The 20030-nt window shown below is 42.3% G+C and overlaps 1 protein-coding gene across 7 annotated transcripts in view; it reads right to left on the reverse strand.

Annotated features, from left to right (window-relative positions):
- The window catches only part of MICU1 (mitochondrial calcium uptake 1), a 264855-nt gene extending 247720 nt beyond the window's left edge, over positions 1-17135 (reverse strand). For 3 of the 7 annotated variants that reach the window (XM_017962952.2, XM_017962950.3, XM_017962947.2), the window contains exon 1: positions 16958-17071. The gene's annotated coding sequence lies outside the window, so the exon portion shown is untranslated. Of the gene's footprint in view, positions 1-16936 lie in introns of all 7 variants that reach the window. The other 4 variants (XM_031652265.1, XM_031652264.1, XM_017962953.3 and 1 more) reach the window with 2 other exon arrangements.
- Between the last annotated feature and the right edge of the window lie 2895 nt (positions 17136-20030).

Raw genomic sequence — 20030 nt, forward strand, 5'->3', positions numbered from 1 at the left:
TCTGACCATGAAGCAGCCCTAGAGTTGCTGTGAATCTATTCTGGTTCTGAGGGCTGGCCAATTCACAAATCATTCTTTGCACAAATAAGCTGTTAAATTTAATATGTGTAAAGTGTTTTAATAGTATGTATACACAATGGAATATTATTCAGCCATTAAAAAAGAAGGAAATTCTGGCATATGGTACAATATGGATAGACTCAAAAGAACAAATACCTTATGATTCGACTTATATGAGGTACCTAAAATAGTAAAAATTCAGAGACAGAAGGTAGATTAATGGTTACCAAGAGCTTGGAAGAGGGAAAATGGGAAGTTATTGTTTAAAGAGTTCAGAGTTTCTGTTTAGAGATGATGACAAAGTTCTGAAAATGGATAGTGGCAATGGTTGCATGACATGTTGAATGTATTTAATGACAATGAAGTATACATTAAAAAGTGGTCACGCCAGGCATGATGGCTCACATCTATAATCCCCATGCTTTGGGAGGCCAACGTGGGATCACTTGAGGTCAGGGGTTTAAGACCAGCTTAGGCAACACAGTGAGACCCTATCCCTACAAAAATTTTTAAAACTGCTTTGGCATGGTGGTACACACCTATAATAGTCCCAGCTACTCAGGAAGCTGAGGCAGAGGGATCACTTGAATCCAGGAGATTGAGACTACAGTGAGTTATGATCACACCACTGTACTCCAGCATAAGTAACAGAGTGACATACTCTCTCAAAAAAAAAAAAAAAAAAAGTAGTTAAAAAAGTAAATTTTATGTTATATATATTTTATGACACTTTTTTTAAAGAAAAATGTATCTAGTCCAAATTATGTGGAATATGGCAACTGATTCATCATTTATCTGAGATTTAAAATTTTAAGAGAACAAAAACTGCCAAGGATGGTGTAATTAGAGAGAATTTACTAAAAAGACTGTTTGCAAAGACACAAGCAGAGTTAACAAAAACCAACAAGGGATAGTAAAGCACTCTGAACATAAAGAATGGGAAGACAGTAGGCCTTAGTGGGCCAGGGAAGGTAATACTGGAATTACCAGAACTCAGTCAACTGTAGTTACAGCTTTGGGAAACAGCTGACAGAAGCTGTGTGGCCTTCAGCAGAGGAATACAACTATTACCACTGACAAGGAGGGAGCCAGGGAAATACACACCCAGACATCACTGTTCTCCCACCTGCTGTCTTCGCTAAACCCTATTGGATAACAAAAGGAAAAGAGTTTATGGATGTAGCTTATAAAAGGCAACCTCTTACAGCATAAAGCTGAGTGGCGAAGGTGAATACAGAGGGGCAAATGGAGACTATGTAGTACAACATGATACATTACTTTACCTCATATTTCTATTTTACTAGCCAAAGGAAAAACTGTAATAAACATGCTTATCAGTACAAAGAAAAACTTCCTGCTGCCACAAAAAAGTAGGCAAGTAACTGGATTAAAATCTAAGATTTTTGTTGTTTTAAAAAAAACAGGCCAGGTGTGGCTGCTCACACCTGCAATCCCAGCACTTTGGGAGGCCGAGGTGGGCAGATCACCTGAGATCAGGAGTTCGAGACCATCCTGGCAAACATGGCAAAACCCTGTCTCCACTAAAAATCCAAAAATTAGCTGGGTGTGATGGTGCGTGCCTGTAACCCCAGCTACTCGGGAGGCTGAGGCAGGAGAATTGCTTGAACCTGGGCAGCATTGCAGTGACTCCATCTCAAAAAAAAAAAAAAACTAAAAAGAAAGCCCTGCGTTAAGAAATAAGATAAAAGTGAGAAGAAAGAAAGAAAAAAAACCCAGTTTTGACGAGAGATATATGGTCTACCCCAATACTCTCAAACACTGAAAATAACAGACTAAAGGAGTGATATACTAGAATATTAGAGCTGAAAGAGTCCTTAACATTTTTCAAAATTTCAGTATGAGAGGGAACAGTCCAGGGGGGTGATAAGCAACTCCATCACTGTCATAAAGCTCTCTGGGCACTGCGGTGTGTTCCTATAGTCTCGGCTGCTTGGGAAAATGAGGCAGATGGATCGCTTGAGGCCAGGAGTTTGAAGCTACAGTGCTACACAGTGACTGTGAATAGCCACTGCACTCCTGCCTGAGCAACACAGTGAAACCTTATCTCTTAAAAACCAACCAACCAAAAAACAAACAAACAAAAAATCACAAAGCTAGATAACAGCGAAATTGGAAACTGAAACCAGATTTGGTAACTCCTTTCCTCATCGTCTTCCTATCAAACTATGCTACAGAAAGAAATCTGTGTATGTGCTTAATATTGGGAAAATCAACTAGTAAATAGGCTTAAAGAAATAAATAAAATCCCAGACTCATAAGGCTAAAATGTTTATTTTCTTATAGAACTCCAGATTTCCCACAATAACACTAGAGTCTGCCATCTATTTTCTTAACCAAAAAAAAAAAAATGACACTTCGTGAATCTTAACACAGTACACAAAGTATTTCAGGAGCTGACCAGACTTTAATCTGAGCCTAAAGAAAACATGCAGTTGAAAAGGAAATTATTAATGAGTTAGGAGCCATTTTCCTATAGAGCATGAAATTAAAACCTCTAGGCTAAGAGTAATGGGAGTTATGCCAAGGCTTTGACAGTCGAATTACTCTTTCAAAAGGGTGGAATATAGCCAGGTTTAGTGGCTTATGCCTATAATCCCAGAGCTTTGGTGGCTGAGGCAGAAGAATCACTTGAGGCCAGGAGTTCCTAACCACCCTTGGCAAGATAGCAAGACCCTGTCTCACAAAAAACAATTTAAAAAAATTAGCCAGGCAAGGTGGCATATGCATGTAGTCATAGCTACTCAGGAGGCTGAGGCAGGAGGACTCTTTGAGCCTAGGAGTTTGAAGCTGCAGTGAATTATGATTGCACCATGGTACTTTATCCTGGGTGACAGAGTGAGACTCTGTCTCAAAAAAAAAAGTTGGGATATACATGAAGAAGAATGCATACTCCACTGGTGAAGACGACACAAAATTCACTTCCTAAAATGCATACGAATTACATACAAAGAATAAAAAAGAGAGAGAGAAAAGATGCAGTATCTATAAGACAAAATCTATAATATAAACTAGAAATATTAAAGATTAAAAGTAATTATTTATAAAAATAAAAGCAAGTTGTTTAAATGACCTCTTTTTCAGAAAAAAATATTAACATCAAACCTTTATAGCTTATTTTAAAACTTTCAAACATGCAGGAAATTTCAAAGACTACTATTATGAACACCATATGTGCATTACTTAAATTCAGCAATTAACATCTTGATATACTTGCTTCATCCATTTATCTATATAGCTATTCAACAAACTTTTTTATGTTGAATCATTTCAAAGTAAATTACAGACATCATTAGGAGAAACATTTTACCCCTAATTTTTTTTATTTTTATTTTTTTTAGAGACAGGGTTTTGCTCTGTCACTCAGGCTATAGTGCAGTGGCACGCTCATAGCACACTGCAGCCTCAAAAGCCTAGGTTTAAGTAGTCCTCCTGCCTTAGCCTCCCAAGTGGCTAGGAACTACAGGGATGTGACAACACGCCTGGATAATTTTTTTTTTATTTTTTGTAGAGCCGAGGTCCCACTATGTCGTCCAGGCTGGTCTCCAGCTCCCGGCCTCAAGTGATCCTCCCACCTCAGCTTCCTAAAGCTCTGGGATTATGAGCGTGAGCCACCACACCTGGCTGTACCCTATATTCTCCTACACAACTACAATATTTTCTGCTACATAACTACATTATCAAATTTATTCAAATTGATAATTACCTAATATCTTCCAATACTAGAACACATAGAAACTTCCCCAAAATTTACAGCTGATTTTTCAAACAAGGATCCATACAAATATGACACATTATCTTTGGTTTTCTCTAGACAGTCTCTCTTAATCTAGAAGAGTTCCTCACACATAACCCTTTTCTCCCCTTACAACTTTAGTTTTTGTTGTGTTAAAATACACCTAATAGGCTGGGCGCAGTGGTTCACGCCTGTAATCCCAGCACTTTGGCAGGCTGAGGCGGGGGGATCACCTGAGGTGAGGAGTTCAAGACCAGCCTGGCCAATATGGCGAAACCCCATCTCAACTAAAAATACAAAAAAAGTAGCTGGGCGTGGTGGCGGGCGCCTGTCCGGCTATTTGGGAGGCTGAGGCAGGAGAATCGCTTGAACTAGGAGGTAGAGGTTGCAGTGACCCGAGATTGCGCCATTGCACTCCAGCCTGGGCAACAAGAGCAAAACTCTGTGCCAAAAAACAACAACAACAACAACAACAACAACAAAAAACACATAATATAAAATTTACCCATACTCATTCAAATGGCTATTACTTAAATTAAAAAAAAAAAAAAGAAAACAAGTGTTGACAAGGATGTGTAGAAACTGAAACCCTTGTACACTGCTGATAGGAATATAAAATAGTGCAGGCACTACAGAAAAACTATAGCAGCTCCTCAAAAAATTAAACATAGAATTACCATATGATCCAGCAATTCCACTTCTCGGTATATTTCCAAAGGAATTGAAAGGAGGGACCTGAATAGATATTTGTACAGCCATGCTCAAAGCAGCATTATGCACAATAGCCAAATGGCGGAAGCAACCCAAGTGTCCATTGATGGACGAATGGAAAAGTAAAATGTGACACATACATACAAGGAATATTATTCAGCATTTTTTTTCTTAATTATGGCAAGATTTCATCATGTCATTTCACCTTCAAAAGGAAATTCTGGCATATGCTACAACATAGATGAACCTGAAGGATACTATGCTAAGAGAAACAAACCAATAAAAAAAAAAGACAAATACTTTGTGATTTCACTTACATGAAGCACCTAGCATAGTCAAATCATAGAGACAGAAACTACAATGATGGATGCCAGAGGTTTCAGGGAGAGGAAAATGAGGAATGAGCGTTTCATGAGTATGGAGTTTCAGTTTGGGAAGTAGTTTTGGAAATGAATGCTAGTGATGGTTGCATAACAATGTGAATGTACCTAATGCCACTGTACACTTAAAAATTATTAAAATGGCAAATCTTTAAGCTGTGCTAAAATATACATAACAGAAAATTGACCATTTTGACCACTTTTAAGCATAGAATTCAGTGGCATATACACTCACCATGTTGTACAATCACAGCACAACCCTAATTTCTGAAGAGAAAAGGGCAAATATATTGCAGCATTTTTCACATTGTGGATTTGTCTGATGGCTTCCTTGTGGTGTGGTTTTGTTTCTTTGTGTTTTTTTGAGACGGAGTCTCACTCTGTTGCCCAGGCTAGAGTGCAGTGGCATGATCTTGGCTCATTACAACCTCTGCCTCCTGGGCTCAAGTGATACTTGTGTCTCAGCTTCCCCAGTAATTGGGATTACAGGCATGTGCCACCATGCCCAGCTAATTTTTGTATTTTTAGTAGAGACAGGGTTTCACCACTTTGGCCAGGCTGGTCTTGAACTCCTAAACTCAAGCAATCTTCACGCCTTGGCCTCCCAAAGTGCTGGGATTACAGGTGTGAACAACAGCACCACAGCACACTTGTGGTGCGGTATTAAATCTTTCTCTATTCCCTTTTTTTTCCTGTAAACAGAAAGTTACATCTAAAAGTTAGATCACAAATTAAGTATTTTTGGCAAGAATTCTACATAGATTATTTTGTATATTTCATGAGTCTTGACTTAGGTTTTTTTCTCTGATGTCTAATCTGTCATTAATCCCATTAAATGTATTTTTCATCTCAGACATTATAGTTTCCATCTCCGAAAGTTCCGTTTGAGTCTTTTTATACCTTTCATGTCTCTATTTAACACGTTCAATCTTGGCCAGGCGTGGTGGCTCACGTCTGTAATCCCAGCACTTTGGGAGGACGAGGCGGGTGGATCACAAGGTCAGGAGATCAAGACCATCCTGGCTAACACGGTGAAACCCCGTCTCTACTAAAACTACAAAAAATTAGCTGGGTGTGGTAGCATGCACCTGTAGTCCCAGCTACTTGGGAAGCTGAGGCAGAAGAATGGCATGAACCCGGAAGACGGAGCTTGCAATGAGCCGAGATTGCGCCACTGCACTCCAGCCTGGGCGAGAGAGCAAGACTCCGTCAAAAAAAAAAAAAAAAGTTCAATCTTTATTCTAGTTTCCTGAGCATATGGAATATGCTAACTGTTTTAAATCCCTCTTTACTAATTCTATCATCTGTGTCACTTCTGTTTTGGTTTCTAATTTTTTTTCTCATCAGTATGAGTCACATTTTCCTACTTCTTTGCATGCCTAGTAATTTCTGACTGGATGCCAGACATTGTGAATTTTACCTTGTGTGCTTTCTCGTATCCCTATAACTATTTTTGAGCTTTATTCTGGGCCATGATTAAATTAGTAGGGAACAGTTTTGGCCCTTTCAGGTCTTGCTTTTAAGCTTTGTCAGTATGGGCTGGAGAAGTATTTAGTTCAAGGCTAATTTACCCACTATTAGGGCAAAACCCTTAAGAGACTCTACATAGAAACCCCATCTCTACTAAAAATACAAAATTAGCCGGGCGTGGTGGTGCGCACCTGTAATCCCAGCTACTTGGGAGGCTGAGGCAGGAGAATCGCTTGAACCTGGGAGGCAGAGGTTGTGGTGAGCCGAGATCGCGCTATTGCACTCCAGCCTAGGCAACAAGAGCGAAACTCCATCTCAAAAAAAAAAAAAAAAAAGAGAGAGAGAGTCTACACAATGATCTGTAAGATGGTTTCCACTCTGGTTGGTGAAAAAAAAAAAACAAAAAAACACCACTATTCCTAATTCGGCAAGTATTGTTTTATCTGATCTTTTCAAGTGATTACCTTCCTCGCCTCAGAAAGTTTCCTCACATATATCCACTGATCAGTTCTCAGCCGAATACTCGAGAGGGATCCTCTGCAGTTCTCTGAAGTTCTCCCTCTCTGCAGCTATCTCCAGTTTTCTGCCCTGCAAACTCCAGATGCTTTGGCCTCCCCAGACTCCCTCAATTAAGGGAAACTATTGTGCTCTGCCTGGGTTCCCTGTCCCTGTTGTGCAGCTGGAACTGTCTAGGCAGCAAGCCAGAGCAATCATAGACCTCATCTCATTTCTTTCCTATTTTTCAGGGATTACTCTCCTTGGCTGCACAATGCTCAAAATCTAGACAACCACTGTTTTACACATTTTTGTCTGCTTTTTTAGCTGTTTCAGGCAGGAAGGTAAGCCTAGTCCCTGTTACTACTACTTCACCAGAAACAGAAGACCAATTTTTTTTTTTTTTTTTTTTTTTTTTTTTTTGAGGCGGAGTCTCGCTCTGCCGCCCAGGCTGGAGTGCAGTGGCCGGATCTCAGCTCACTGCAAGCTCCGCCTTCCGGGTTCACGCCATTCTCCTGCCTCAGCCTCCCGAGCAGCTGGGACTACAGGCGCCCGCCACCTCGCCCGGCTAGTTTTCTGTCTTTTTTAGTAGAGACGGGGTTTCACCGTGTTAGCCAGGATGGTCTCGATCTCCTGACCTCGTGATCCGCCCGTCTCGGCCTCCCAAAGTGCTGGGATTACAGGCTTGAGCCACCGCGCCCGGCCTGGAAGACCAATTTTTTTGTCCCTTTTATTCATCTCTTTCTCTGAATTATTTTAAGGCAACTCAAATATTGTATCATTTCACTGCTATACATTTTGTTATGTCTCTCCAAAAATATGGATTTTTGACATAATCATGTCAGTTATACTCAACCAATTTAACCATTCCTAAGTATGATCTAACACCAGTCCATACTCCAATTTCCTCAATTAAAAAAAAATTGAACAACTCATAGTTTAAACTCTTTTTAATGCTAGCATTTAATAGACACTACTCTGTGAGGGGTACTATGCTAAGTACCTGATATCCATTACCTTATTTAGCCCTCAGTAATCCTTTGGAGTAAATATTATTATTACTCCCATTTCACTGATAAGAACACCAAAGCTTGCTGGGCATGGGGGCTGACACCTGTAATCCCAGAACTTTGGGAGGCCGAGGCAGCAGGGTCACTTAAGGCCAGGAGTTTGAAACCAGCCTGTGCAACATATTAAGACCGAGTCTCTACAAAAAAGTTAAAAATTAGCCAAGTGTGGTGGCACACACCTATAGTCCTAGCTACTCAGGAGGCTGAGGTGTAAGGACTGCTTGAGCCCAGGAGTTTGAAGATACAGTAAACTGTGGTCACACCACTACACTCCAGCCTGGGTGACAGCGTGAGACTCCAACTCAAAACAACAAAAAACCAGCAAAGCTCGAAGCTGTTAAAAAGTTTGCCAAGGCTGGCCGCAGTGGCTCACACCTGTAATCCTAGCACTTTGAGAGGCCGGGGCAGGCAGAGCACTTGAGGTCAGGAGTTAGAGACCGGCCTGGCCAACATGGTAAAACCCCATCTCTACTAAAAATACAAAAATTAGCCAGGAGTGGTGGCACATGTCTGTAATCCCAGCTACTAGGGAGGCTGACGCAGGAGAATCGCTTGAGTCCAGGAGACGGAGGCTGCAGTGAGCTGAGATCACGCCACTGCACTCCAGTCTGGTCAACAGAGCCAGACTCCGTCTCCAAAAAAGAAAACACAACTACCAGTTTGCCTAAGGTTATAGCATGGCAAAGGCAGGTTTCTCTGATCACAAACACTCTATTTTCTAAAAACAATTGTGTATCTTTATTATTTTTTTGAAATGAGGTCTCATTATGTGGCCCAGGCTGGTCTTGAATTCCTGGGGTCAAGCAATCCTCCCACCTCAGCCTCCAGAATAGCTGACATTACAGGTGTGTGCCACTGCCCTGGCTCCCAATGGAATTGCACTTAACCATTATGCTTCAGTACCATCTCAGGACTTATTAGCATAGAATATCAGACAATATCAATGCTTACATTGAAAATCAAATTCTAAGATTGCTTAATTTAAATGCTATTGCAGGTCAAAGACCTGAAAAAAATAATAATGCTACTTTATTTGAAATATATCACAATAAAATCTGCTTAAAATTTAAAAAAATACAACTTTCAAATCTAAAAGTGAATTTTAATTGAAAAAGCACAAGAAACTTGGTTGAAATGAAATTAACTATCATCTAACTAGAGAATGCAGATTCATTTAATTATAATGTGCTACCACAGCTCTTGTCAAGTAGAACAGGTTGCGATGACAGAAATATTTTGTATCTGTGCTGTTCAATACAATAGCCACTAGCCATATGTGAGTACTGGGCATCTGAAATATGTCTAGTAAAACTAAGAGAAACTGAATTTTTTATTTTCTTTATTTTTAATGAGCTTAAATCTAAATTGTAATTATCTGTTCATCTGTCCGTTTTCGCCACTAGGCTGTAAGATCCTTGAAGAACAGAACATATTTTCATCTCTCCTTTCAATGTCTTGATACATATTAGAAATCTGTTTGTTGATATGTTGTAGAATATGTGGATGGAATTTTCTAGATGTGTCCAGGTAAATTCTCTAAATATATTAGACCGATAAAGGTTACAAAGTACAGACTTACTTTGTTGGATTATATCCTTTGTCTATTCTGACTTTTAAAAAAGATGAAATATCAGCCAGGCCCAGTGGCTCACGCCTGTAATCCCAGCTCTTTGGGAGGCTGAGGCAGGCAGATCACAAGGTCAGGAGATCGAGACCATCCTGGCTAACGTGGTGAAACCCCGTCTCTACTAAAAATACAAAAAAATTAGACGGGCGTGGTCGCAGGCACCTGTAGTCCCAGCTACTCAGGAGGGTGAGGCAGGAGAATGGTGTGAACCCGGGAGGCGGAGTTTGCAGTGAGCTGAGATTGTGCCACTGCACTCCAGCCTGGGCAACAGAGCAAGACTCCGTCTCAAAACAATAAATAAATAAAACAGATGATATATCTTATTTACTCATTTATTCACCAAACATGCTCTGAGCTTATACATTTGACAAAGACACTGTTGTGTACTCGGTATACGATGATGAATAAGACCCAGTTTCTGTCATCAAGAATCACTCAATGTAATAGACAATACATACAATTGCTCCACAAAGTAAGAAGACTACTTTAAACAGATAAAGTAAATTATGAGAACCAACAAGGAAAATAACCACCTGAGGGTAGAGGGAGTTTCTACATACTGAACAATAATTCATGAACCTAGTTTAACGATGAACAGCAGCTCACCAGTTGGGAGATGGCAGAATGGTGGAGAAGCATTCCAAGTACAACAAATAGCCTATGTAAAGGCATAAAGACACAAAAAGACATGGCGAACAGGGGGAGCAAAAAGTATCTCATTCTGACTAGAACATGGGAAAACAAGTAAAAAGGGGAGGAGGATAAATTAGAGCTAGATTCTAATACTCTTTTGTGCCATATTACAGTGCTGACTCAATCTTATTAGGATGGCAGGCAAAGTATTCATGTTTACTTTTTTTAAAAAAAGGAAAAAAACATCTTGCTAATTCCCATACTCAAAGAACAAACTTTAAAAAGCAAACTATAAATTATAATTTCTGCTTATAACAGACACCAAATCCAAATTAACGGTCCAAGCAAGGTTATTAGAATAGGCACTTTAAGATTTTGTTGTTTTTGAGATGGAGTCTCACTCTGTCGCCCAGGCTGGTATACAGTGGTGCCATCTTGGCTCACCACAACCTCTGCCTCCCGGGTTCAGGCAATTCTTATGCCTCAGCCTCCCAAGTAGCTGGGATTACAGGAGTGTGCCACCACGTCTGGCTAATTTTTTGTATTTTTAGTAGAGACAAGGTTTCCCCATGTTGCTCAGGCTGGATTCGAACTCCTGACCTCAAGCTATTCTCCTGCCTCAGCCTCCCAAAGTACTGGGATTACAGGCATGAGCCACTGCACCTGGCCAAGCAAGCACTTCAAGTTTTAAATAAGCAACATTAAATCACTTTGAAGAGAAATGCAAGCACTATTTGTATACTTAACTGATGTGATATCTTTCTCAAATACTACACTAAAGTTTCAATTTTCTCATAGTAAAACCCATCTTGAACTTAATATTAGTCTAGGAAACATTTATGATCAGCAAAAAATTGATCGCCCTGTTAGTTTGGGGAAAAAAAGATGAGTCTACTTCTAGCCATTTCTTGCCTCATAAACAGAACTAAAACACCTCTCCCACGATGTGGCAATATTTAACTTTTCAATGCCAGGTTATTAATTATATTTAATGTCAATCACTTCTCACGGTTGTACAATTCCACAGCTACCTTTTTTTTTATTTTTTCAACTAACATTCTGTTATCTGTTTTACCCACAGGTATCTTATTTACAGGTATCCACTCTATCGTGCTCTTAAAGCAAGACTGGCCAGGCATGGTGGCTCATGTCTGTAATCCCCATATTTTGGGAGGCCAAGGCACGCGGAATGCTTGAGCCCAGGAGATTGAGACCAGCCTGGGCAACATAGTGAGACCCCGTTTCTACAGAAAAAAATTGTTTTAACGATGAACCATCAGAATAAGGCATAAAGATACAAAACTAATGTTAACTGTAGTTTTAAAGTTAACACCCAGTAACAGCAATTAGTTATAATTATGGTAATTTATTTTACATACCATGTTCAAAATAAAGTGGTTTTGGATTGGCGCAGTGACTCACACCTGTAATCCCAGCACTTTGGCTGGCAGATCACCTGAGGTCAGGAATTTCAGACCAGCCTGGCCAATATGGTGAAACCCCATCTCTACTTAAAATACAAAAAAAAAAAATAGCCGGCTATGGTGGCGGGCACCTGTAATCCCAGCTACTTGGGAGGCTGAGGCAGGAGAATTGCTTGAACCCAAGAGGCAGAGGTTGCAGTGAGCCAAGAACGCGCCATTGCACTTCAGCCTGGGCGACAAGTGTAAAATTCTACCTCAAAAAATAATAATAACTTTAAAAAAATTAAGTGGCTTCCATACTAACAGTTTAAACATAAAATAATGAAAAGAACAAAGCATTTAATCATATCCACAACATGTATTTAAATATTTAAAACATTTTTATTTACTATGTATTAACTGCAGTTACTAATCAAGTTCACCCACAGAAATAAAAATATCAAGAATTTATTTTAACAAGCTGGCCAATACATAATATATTTAAAGTTATAAAACCTGAATATTCCAGACCAAAGGTACTAAACATGTAATAACAGTACAGATACACACACTGGAAGAGTTTAAATTTTTTCAAATTCTTTAAGTTATTATAACAATAAGCATTAAAAACAGAAAAAAATCAACACGTAAACTGTAAATACAATTTTTTATATTGCAAAAGGAAGCCAAGTTCTCTTTATTTATTTATTTATTTATTTTTTGAGCCAGAGTCTTGCTCTGTCGCCCAGGCTGGATTGCAGTGGCATGATCTCTGCTCACTGCAAGCTCCGCCTCCTGGGTTCAGGCCATTCTCCTGCCTCAGCCTCCCCGAAGTAGCTGGGACTACAGGCGCCCGCCATGACGCCCAGCTAATTTTTTGTATTTTTTTTTTTTTTTTTTTTTAGTAGAGATGGGGTTTCACCATGTTAGTCAGGACGGTCTCGATCTCCTGACCTCGTGATCTGCCCACCTCGGCCTCCCAAAGTGCTGGGATTACAGGAATGAGCCACCACGCCCGGCCCCAAGTTCTCTTAATTTAAAAAAAAAAAAAAAACCCACGAAAATTATTTTAGTGAACATCTGTTGTTTTTGCCTATCCAGCAACCAATCTCTCTTCTCCAGAAAGTATCACCTCAATTTTTCTTTAGGACCTGTCACCCACCCTTAATTCAAATAGTTTCAAACTATATCCCTCTCCTTCCCACTCCAGGATAGGGACAAATTCCAAGCCTAGCCACACAAAGCATTCCATCACTCTGGCCACAGGGACTGCCTCTCTAAGATGGGCAAAGACCCAAGTCAGGTCAATGAAACTACCATACAGTGGTGTGCTCGAACTGCAGAGAAAGGAAAGTTCTCTTTCTTCTTGGGTTTCTGAGGTTGAATGAAGTAAGCCTAGTGCTGGTATTACAATCTTTCCCAGGGAATCAGACTCCAGAGCCTTAATTACTTTTCCACACTGAATCCCAAATATGCAAAGGGAACTAGGGGTTACCTGGTAGTAAGAGAAAAGATAAATTAGGACTTTGACTTTCAATATTGTATTTTCCATAATGTTTCCATTTTTCAAAAATAAGCATATTACTTTTATAATAGGAAATTTAAAACATTTAAAAATATTGTCCATGTTTTCGTCTCAAATATGCTCAGATATTCATATTTCAATATCTTAAAAGTATTAACAATTTTCTCATAATTTACCAAAGCACATAGAATATCCATCTAAAAACAATCACCGTCTTCTTCTGGCACAAAATAAAGCTATTACAATATTTTCATTTTTAAATTATGAGTGGGAAGCCAGGTACAGTGGCTCACACCTCTAACCCCAGCACTCGGCAAGGCTGAGGCAGGCGGATCACTTGAGTTCATGGGTTCGAGACCAGCCTAGCCAACATAGTAAAACCCCATCTACTAAAAATACAAAACTGAACCAGGCGTGGTGGTGCACTCCTGTAATCCCAGCTACTCGGGAGGCTGAGGCAGGAGAATCGCTTGAACCCAGGAGGCAGAGGTTGCAGTGAGCCGAAATCACACCATTGCATTGTAGCCTGGGCAACAAGAGTGAAACTCTGTCAAAAAGACAAGAAAGGGCCGGGCACAGTGGCTCAAGCCTGTAATCCCAGTACTTTGGGAGGCCGAGACAGGAGGATCACGAGGTCAGGAGATCGAGACCATCCTGGCTAACACGGTGAAACCCCGTCTCTACTAAAAAAAATACAAAAAAACTAGCCAGGCGAGGTGGCAGGCGCCTGTAGTCCCAGTTACTCAGGAGGCTGAGGCAGGAGAATGGCGTAAACCCGGGAGACGGAGCTTGCAGTGAGCTGAGATCCAGCCACTGCACTCTAGCCTGGGCGACAGAGCGAGACTCCCTCTCAAAAAAAAAAAAAAAAAAAAAAAGACAAGAAAAGAAAAGGGAAGGGGAGGGGAGGGAGAAAGGGAGAAAAAAGAAAAGAAAGAAAAGAAAAAAGAAAAGAAAAGAAAAGGAAAATATGAGTGGAAAAAACAGTTTGAGTAAACCTTGAGTAAAGGCGGGAGGATCACTTGAGTCTGGGAGTTCAAGACTAGCCTGGGCAGGCCGGGTGTGGTGGCTCAGGCCTGTAATCCCAGCAGTTTGGGAGGCCGAGGCAGGTGGATCACCTGAGGTCAGGAGTTCGAGACTAGCCTGGCCATCATGTAAAACCCCATCTCTACTAAAAATACAAAAAATTAGCCAAATGTGGTGCCTCGCCTGCAGTCCCAGCTACTTGGGAGGCTGAGGTAGAAGGATTGCTTGAACCCGGCAGGCGGAGGTTGCAGTGAGCCACTGCACTCACACCACTGCACTCCAGCCTGGGCAACAGTGTGAGACTTCTTTCCCACTGCCCAACAAAAGGACCAGCCTTGGCAAAATGGCTGAACCCCATCTCTATTTAATTAATTAGTTAATTAATTAAAAACTGGTTGTCATTTTAAAAGGGATACATTATACAATTGTATATGGAAAAAATGGTTAATGTTCAGCACGTGCTGCAGCCATTGTAAAAATGGCTCAAGAGATAAAGCTAACTTTAAAGATTGAAAGTGGCAAAATTGGCCGGGCGCGGTGGCTCAAGCCTGTAATCCCAGCACTTTGGGAGGCCGAGACGGGCGGATCACGAGGTCAGCAGATCGAGACCATCCTGGCTAACACGGTGAAACCCCGTCTCTACTAAAAAATACAAAAAACTAGCCGGGCGAGGTGGCGGGCGCCTGTAGTCCCAGCTGCTCGGGAGGCTGAGGCAGGAGAATGGCGTGAACCCGGGAGGCGGAGCTTGCAGTGAGCTGAGATCCGGCCACTGCACCCCAGCCTGGGTGACAGAGCAAGACTCTGTCTCAAAAAAAAAAAAAAAAAAAAAAGAAAGTGGCAAAATTGGGTTTAAAAAAGCTTTATCAATTATATTAGTCCTATAACTCTGAATAGCATAAGATCTGAAGGAGTTGGTCAGTTAAATATTTCAATTATAATTATTTTGCATAATACTGCATTATGGAGAAATTTCATATCGTTTTATTCTTTTGTTGTTGCTGTTTTAAAAGACAGGGTATCGCTCTGTTGCCCAAGCTGGAGTACAATGGTACGATCACTGCTCACTGCAGCCTCAACCTCGAGGGCTCAAGTCATCCTCCTGTCTCAGCCTCCCAAGTAGCCAGGACTACAGGGATGCACCCAGCTAATTTTTGTGTTTTGTAGAGATGGTCTTGCCATGTTGCCCTGGCTAGTCTCAAACTCCTGGATTCAAGGGATCCACCTGGGCTCCCAAAGTGCTGGGATTATGGGCCTGAGACACCACACCCAGCCTGTTTTATTCTTAAATACAGGAAAGTTAGTCTGGAGATTCACTTCTTAGGAATGTAAACAATCTACTGAATATAGTAAATATAAAGGAAGACAGCAATAAACACTTTTGTTCTCTTCCATTTATTAGCTTTTATTAGTTTCTATCATTCTTTCCCTTTCTCCCCAGGCACACAAGCCACTCCAGAATATTCACTTTTTGTTAATATTATGTTTTACGACTCTCAGTAAGGACACTTAGAAGATGTCAGGGACACTTGCTTGATACATTAGGTAGCCAGAGTGATGCTCTTAAGTAGAAGAGACAATCAGAGACATACCAACGGTGGGGACAAAGAGTAGCTGGAGGCAAAAGCCACCTTCTTACAGAAAAGTAGCAATGGGTTCTAAAGTTTTTAGGATAAGGCAACATTCAAAAAGCTCCTTACCTTGTCCACACCAGAAACACAGTAGGTGGGTCATTCTGGCCAACACCTTTGTCTCAAGATGCTGACGTTTATTATTGTCATATGGTCCAATGAAACCTAAACTCTCCTACAGCTATCAACACCGAACTTGTTTCACCTAATGAAATGCAAACTCCTTTCTTAATACTGCTAGATCACTTCCCCACATGCCCAAAAGGGATGTTTTAATATAAACAAAGGCATATCAAAAAAGCCACCCGAACAAGTGCGATAGAAACATTTACTGATAAATAGGAAGAAAATTGGCGTTTCTAAGGTACCACAGGGAGACTAAAATATTTTACTCTAGTCCCTTAGCTATAAGATATTTATTCTATTTATATTTACTAATGGCCACTGTATTTTTTAAGGCATGGTAAAGGGAAGGTAAAGAAACCATCAACCATAAGATTACAGAGAAGGCAACTTAAAGAACAGTTTGTTTTCAACTCTTCTCCTAACATTCACAGAGTCAATAAAATCTAGCTCTTTCTCAAAACAGCCTATGGCCGGCCAGAATGGGGCAGTGAAAAGAAAACAGGGAGAACGTAATGAAAATGGGAAGGCGCTGGAAAAGATAAAAACTGAACAGTCCGAGTAACCTGCACTTTGCATTGCTCCTTTGAGTCCTCACTGATTTTCCACTTACTTCGATTCAGTGGTTAATATTTCTCCGTATTAGAAATCCATCTGTGAACTCCCGCACCCACTTCCAACCACATCCACAAATTCCAAGAGAGCCGGTGAAGGCTACTAGAGTGTCCCACTCGCCCGTGAGGAGAGGGGCGTCGGCGCCAAGTTGGGAAGCCGGCACTGGGAGAAGTTCTCCCGGGACGGGAGAAGGGACGGGTTGGGGTGAAGAAAAGTGGAGGACGGGAGGCAAGCATGACTACGGACTCCTCTCAGCACCAAAAGCTGAGCGCATCAGGGAGAGACAGGTATCCCGCCAGACCCGAGAAGTAGCCGGATGCCCGGGACGGACAAACGGCCAGCCTCGGAGCCCAGTTCCCTAAGGCTGTCTCGCCAACCCCCTTCCCCTTCGCCTTCCCTAAATTGCTGTCTCCTCATACCCTCCAGAGTCCGAGACTCACGCGTCCAAGCACGAGCTCCAGCAGCTCCTCGGTCAAAGCCGCCCACCTCTGACAGCCATAGAGATGAAACAGCGGAGACAAACCTCCACCTCCTCCGCCCACCCTCACGTGACTCTCCTAGCCGCTGGGCCTGTCGGGATCTTGGCGACAGGCGTGTGGGAGGGGCACAGACGAAAAGAATGGGGAGGGGCTGGGAAATCAACGCGCCACGCCCCAGCCTCGGACCCCGCCCTAGCCCGGTCACTCCCCCTTACCCGGCTCGCGTTTAGGCGGGAAAGCTGGAGCGCTCCCAGAAGCTGTCGGGCATTTCTTCTGGTTTTTTTCCCCTCCACAAGGGTCATAGGAATCTGTTGAGAAATTTATTGTGGCTCATGACACCTCCTCGGTACCTGTTTTCGTGTTGGCTAAGCAAAAAGGAGTTCGTGAAAAGAAAACTGGACAACAGTGAGTTGGAAATTGTTTCTTTCCAACACCGTTTCGTTTTATCAGAGATAAAATTTTATCAGAGTTAAATGTTCCTGTTTCATAACCTTGAGCCTTTTTTGGATTTAGAAACCCTCACCACTTCCTCTACTGGATGGGTTTTTCAGGTGTTTTATTTGCAGACTAATATTACTGCAGAGTTTATAGTCTCTAAGCCACTAAAAAAACATGTTTTCCCTTGAAGAAGGTTTTTGTTTTTGTTTTTGAGATAGAGTTTCACTTTTGATGCCCAGGCTGGAGTGCAATGGAGCGATCTCGGCTCACCGCAACCTCCGCCTCCCGGGTTCAAGTGATTCTCCTGCCTCAGCCTCCTGAGTAGCTGGGATTACAGGCTTGCGCCACCACGCCCAGCTAATTTGTATTTTTAGTAGAGACGGGGTTTCTCCATGTTGGTCAGGGTGGTCTCGAACGCCCGACCTCAGGTGATCCGCCCACCTCAGCCTCCCAAAGTGCGAGGATTACAGGCCTGAGCCACTGCGCCCGGCTGAAGACGGTGTTTTTATCAGAAAAATGGGATGGGAAAGGATTCTCGCCCCTGCTGTGGAAATAGAATGGAAATAGGACTATAATACCAGAGAGTGTGTTTTTTTTTTTGGGGGGGGGGCGGGTAGGAGGTTGGTTGGTTGGTTTTTCATTTGTTTTGAGACAGAGTCTCGCACTGTGGCCCAGGCTGGAGTGCAGTGATGCGATCTCAGCTCACTGCAACCTTCTCCTCCCAGGTTCAAGTGATTCTTCTGCCTCAGCCTCCCGAGTAGCCGGGGTTACAGGCGCGCCCCGCCACGCCCGGCTAATTTTTGTATTTTTAGTAGAGACGGGGTTTCACCATGTTGGCCAGGCTGGTCTTGACCTCCTGACCTCAGGCGATCCTTGCGTCTCGGCTTCCCAAAGTGCTGGGATTACAAGTGTGAGCCACCACGCCAGTCCCAGAGAACTTTCAAACAATTTTTTTTTTTCAGGAATTAACGTAGCAGAGCTGTGGAAAAGGCAACAACTATAGAAACAAAGCCAACAAAACCATCCCTGGGGTAAATTGTGAAGTAAGCAGTATCAACTCTATTCTCTATTTCTTCTCAGACCCAACTAACCAAAGTACAATAAATGATTGTGTTCATGGCGCTGTGCTGGAGCTTTACATACAACCCAGTGTTTGTCTACAGCCACTCTAGGATGGATACTGTTTTATTCATTTGCAGGTAGGGAACCCAGCTGACACCCCTAGGTAATGCAGTACATGCAGTAGCAGGACATAGACCTGACCTGAGGGCCTGTGAGGCTTCCACTCTTAAATGATGTAATTCAGGCCCTGCGTGGGGGCTCTCGCCTGTAATCCCAGCACTTTGGAAGGCGGAGGCGGATGGATCACGAGGTCACGAGATCGAGACCATCCTGGCTGACACGGTGAAACCCTGTCTCTACTAAAAATATAAAAAATAAGCCGGGTGTGGTGGCGGGCGCCTGCAGTCCTAGCTACTCAGGAGACTGAGGCAGGAGATTCGCTTGAACCCAGGAGACCGAGGTTGCAGTGAGCCAAGATCGTGCCACTGCACTCCAGCCTGGGTGACACAGCAAGATTCTGTCTCAAAAAAAAAAAAAAAATGTGCTTTAGTCCATTGTCCTCTGACCTGCCTTGCCACAGGAGTTAGGAATTATTGCTAATTTGCTTGCCAGGCTATCAAAATGTACCTTTTCTGTCGTGTCTCTTCCCATTTAGACACTGTTCTCTGTTAAGTGAGAAATCTGATAAAGAAATTATTCCCCCCGCCCCCGGTTTTTTTGTTTTATGTTTTTTGTTTTTTTGAGACGAGGTCTCTGTCACCCGGGCTGGAGTGCAGGTGGAGTGATCTCAGCTCACTGCAGCCTCTGCCTCCTGGGTTCAAGCGATTCTCCCACCTCAGCCTCCTGGCACTACAGGTGGGCACTACCATGCCTGGCTAATTTTTAAATTTTTGTAGAGATAGGGTCTTGCTATATTGCCCAGGTTGTTCGCAATTTTCCCACCTTAGGCTCCCAAAGTGCTGAGATTACAGGTGTGAGCTACTGCGCCCAGTCTTCCTTAAATATTAATAGGAACTTAGCTTGATATCCTTCTCAAGCAGCATATCCATTATCTCTGATGATGAGAATTTCAAGTTGTGTCATAAATTACTATGGATACTTTGGAGGTTCATACTATAGAGCTTGAATAGCAGCTAAGTCAACTGTTTCTCAGAACAAGGAAAAAGGAAAGTTAAATCATCCATACACATTAAACAAAAATCAATTTTTAAGAATTCCTGGCCGGGCGCGGTGGCTCAAGCCTGTAATCCCAGCACTTTGGGAGGCCGAGACGGGCGGATCACAAGGTCAGGAGATCGAGACCATCCTGGCTAACCCGGTGAAACCCCGTCTCTACTAAAAAATACAAAAAACTAGCCGGGCGAGGTGGCGGGCGCCTGTGGTCCCAGCTACTCTGGAGGCTGAGGCAGGAGAATGGCGTGAACCCGGGAGGCGGAGCTTGCAGTGAGCTGAGATCCGGCCACAGCACTCCAGCCTGGGCGACAGAGCGAGACTCCGATAACAAAAAAAAAATTAAAAAAAAAGAATTCCTGGT

Source organism: Papio anubis, chromosome 11 (genome assembly GCF_008728515.1).
Source record: "Papio anubis isolate 15944 chromosome 11, Panubis1.0, whole genome shotgun sequence".
In the NCBI taxonomy this organism is placed as follows: domain Eukaryota; kingdom Metazoa; phylum Chordata; class Mammalia; order Primates; family Cercopithecidae; genus Papio; species Papio anubis.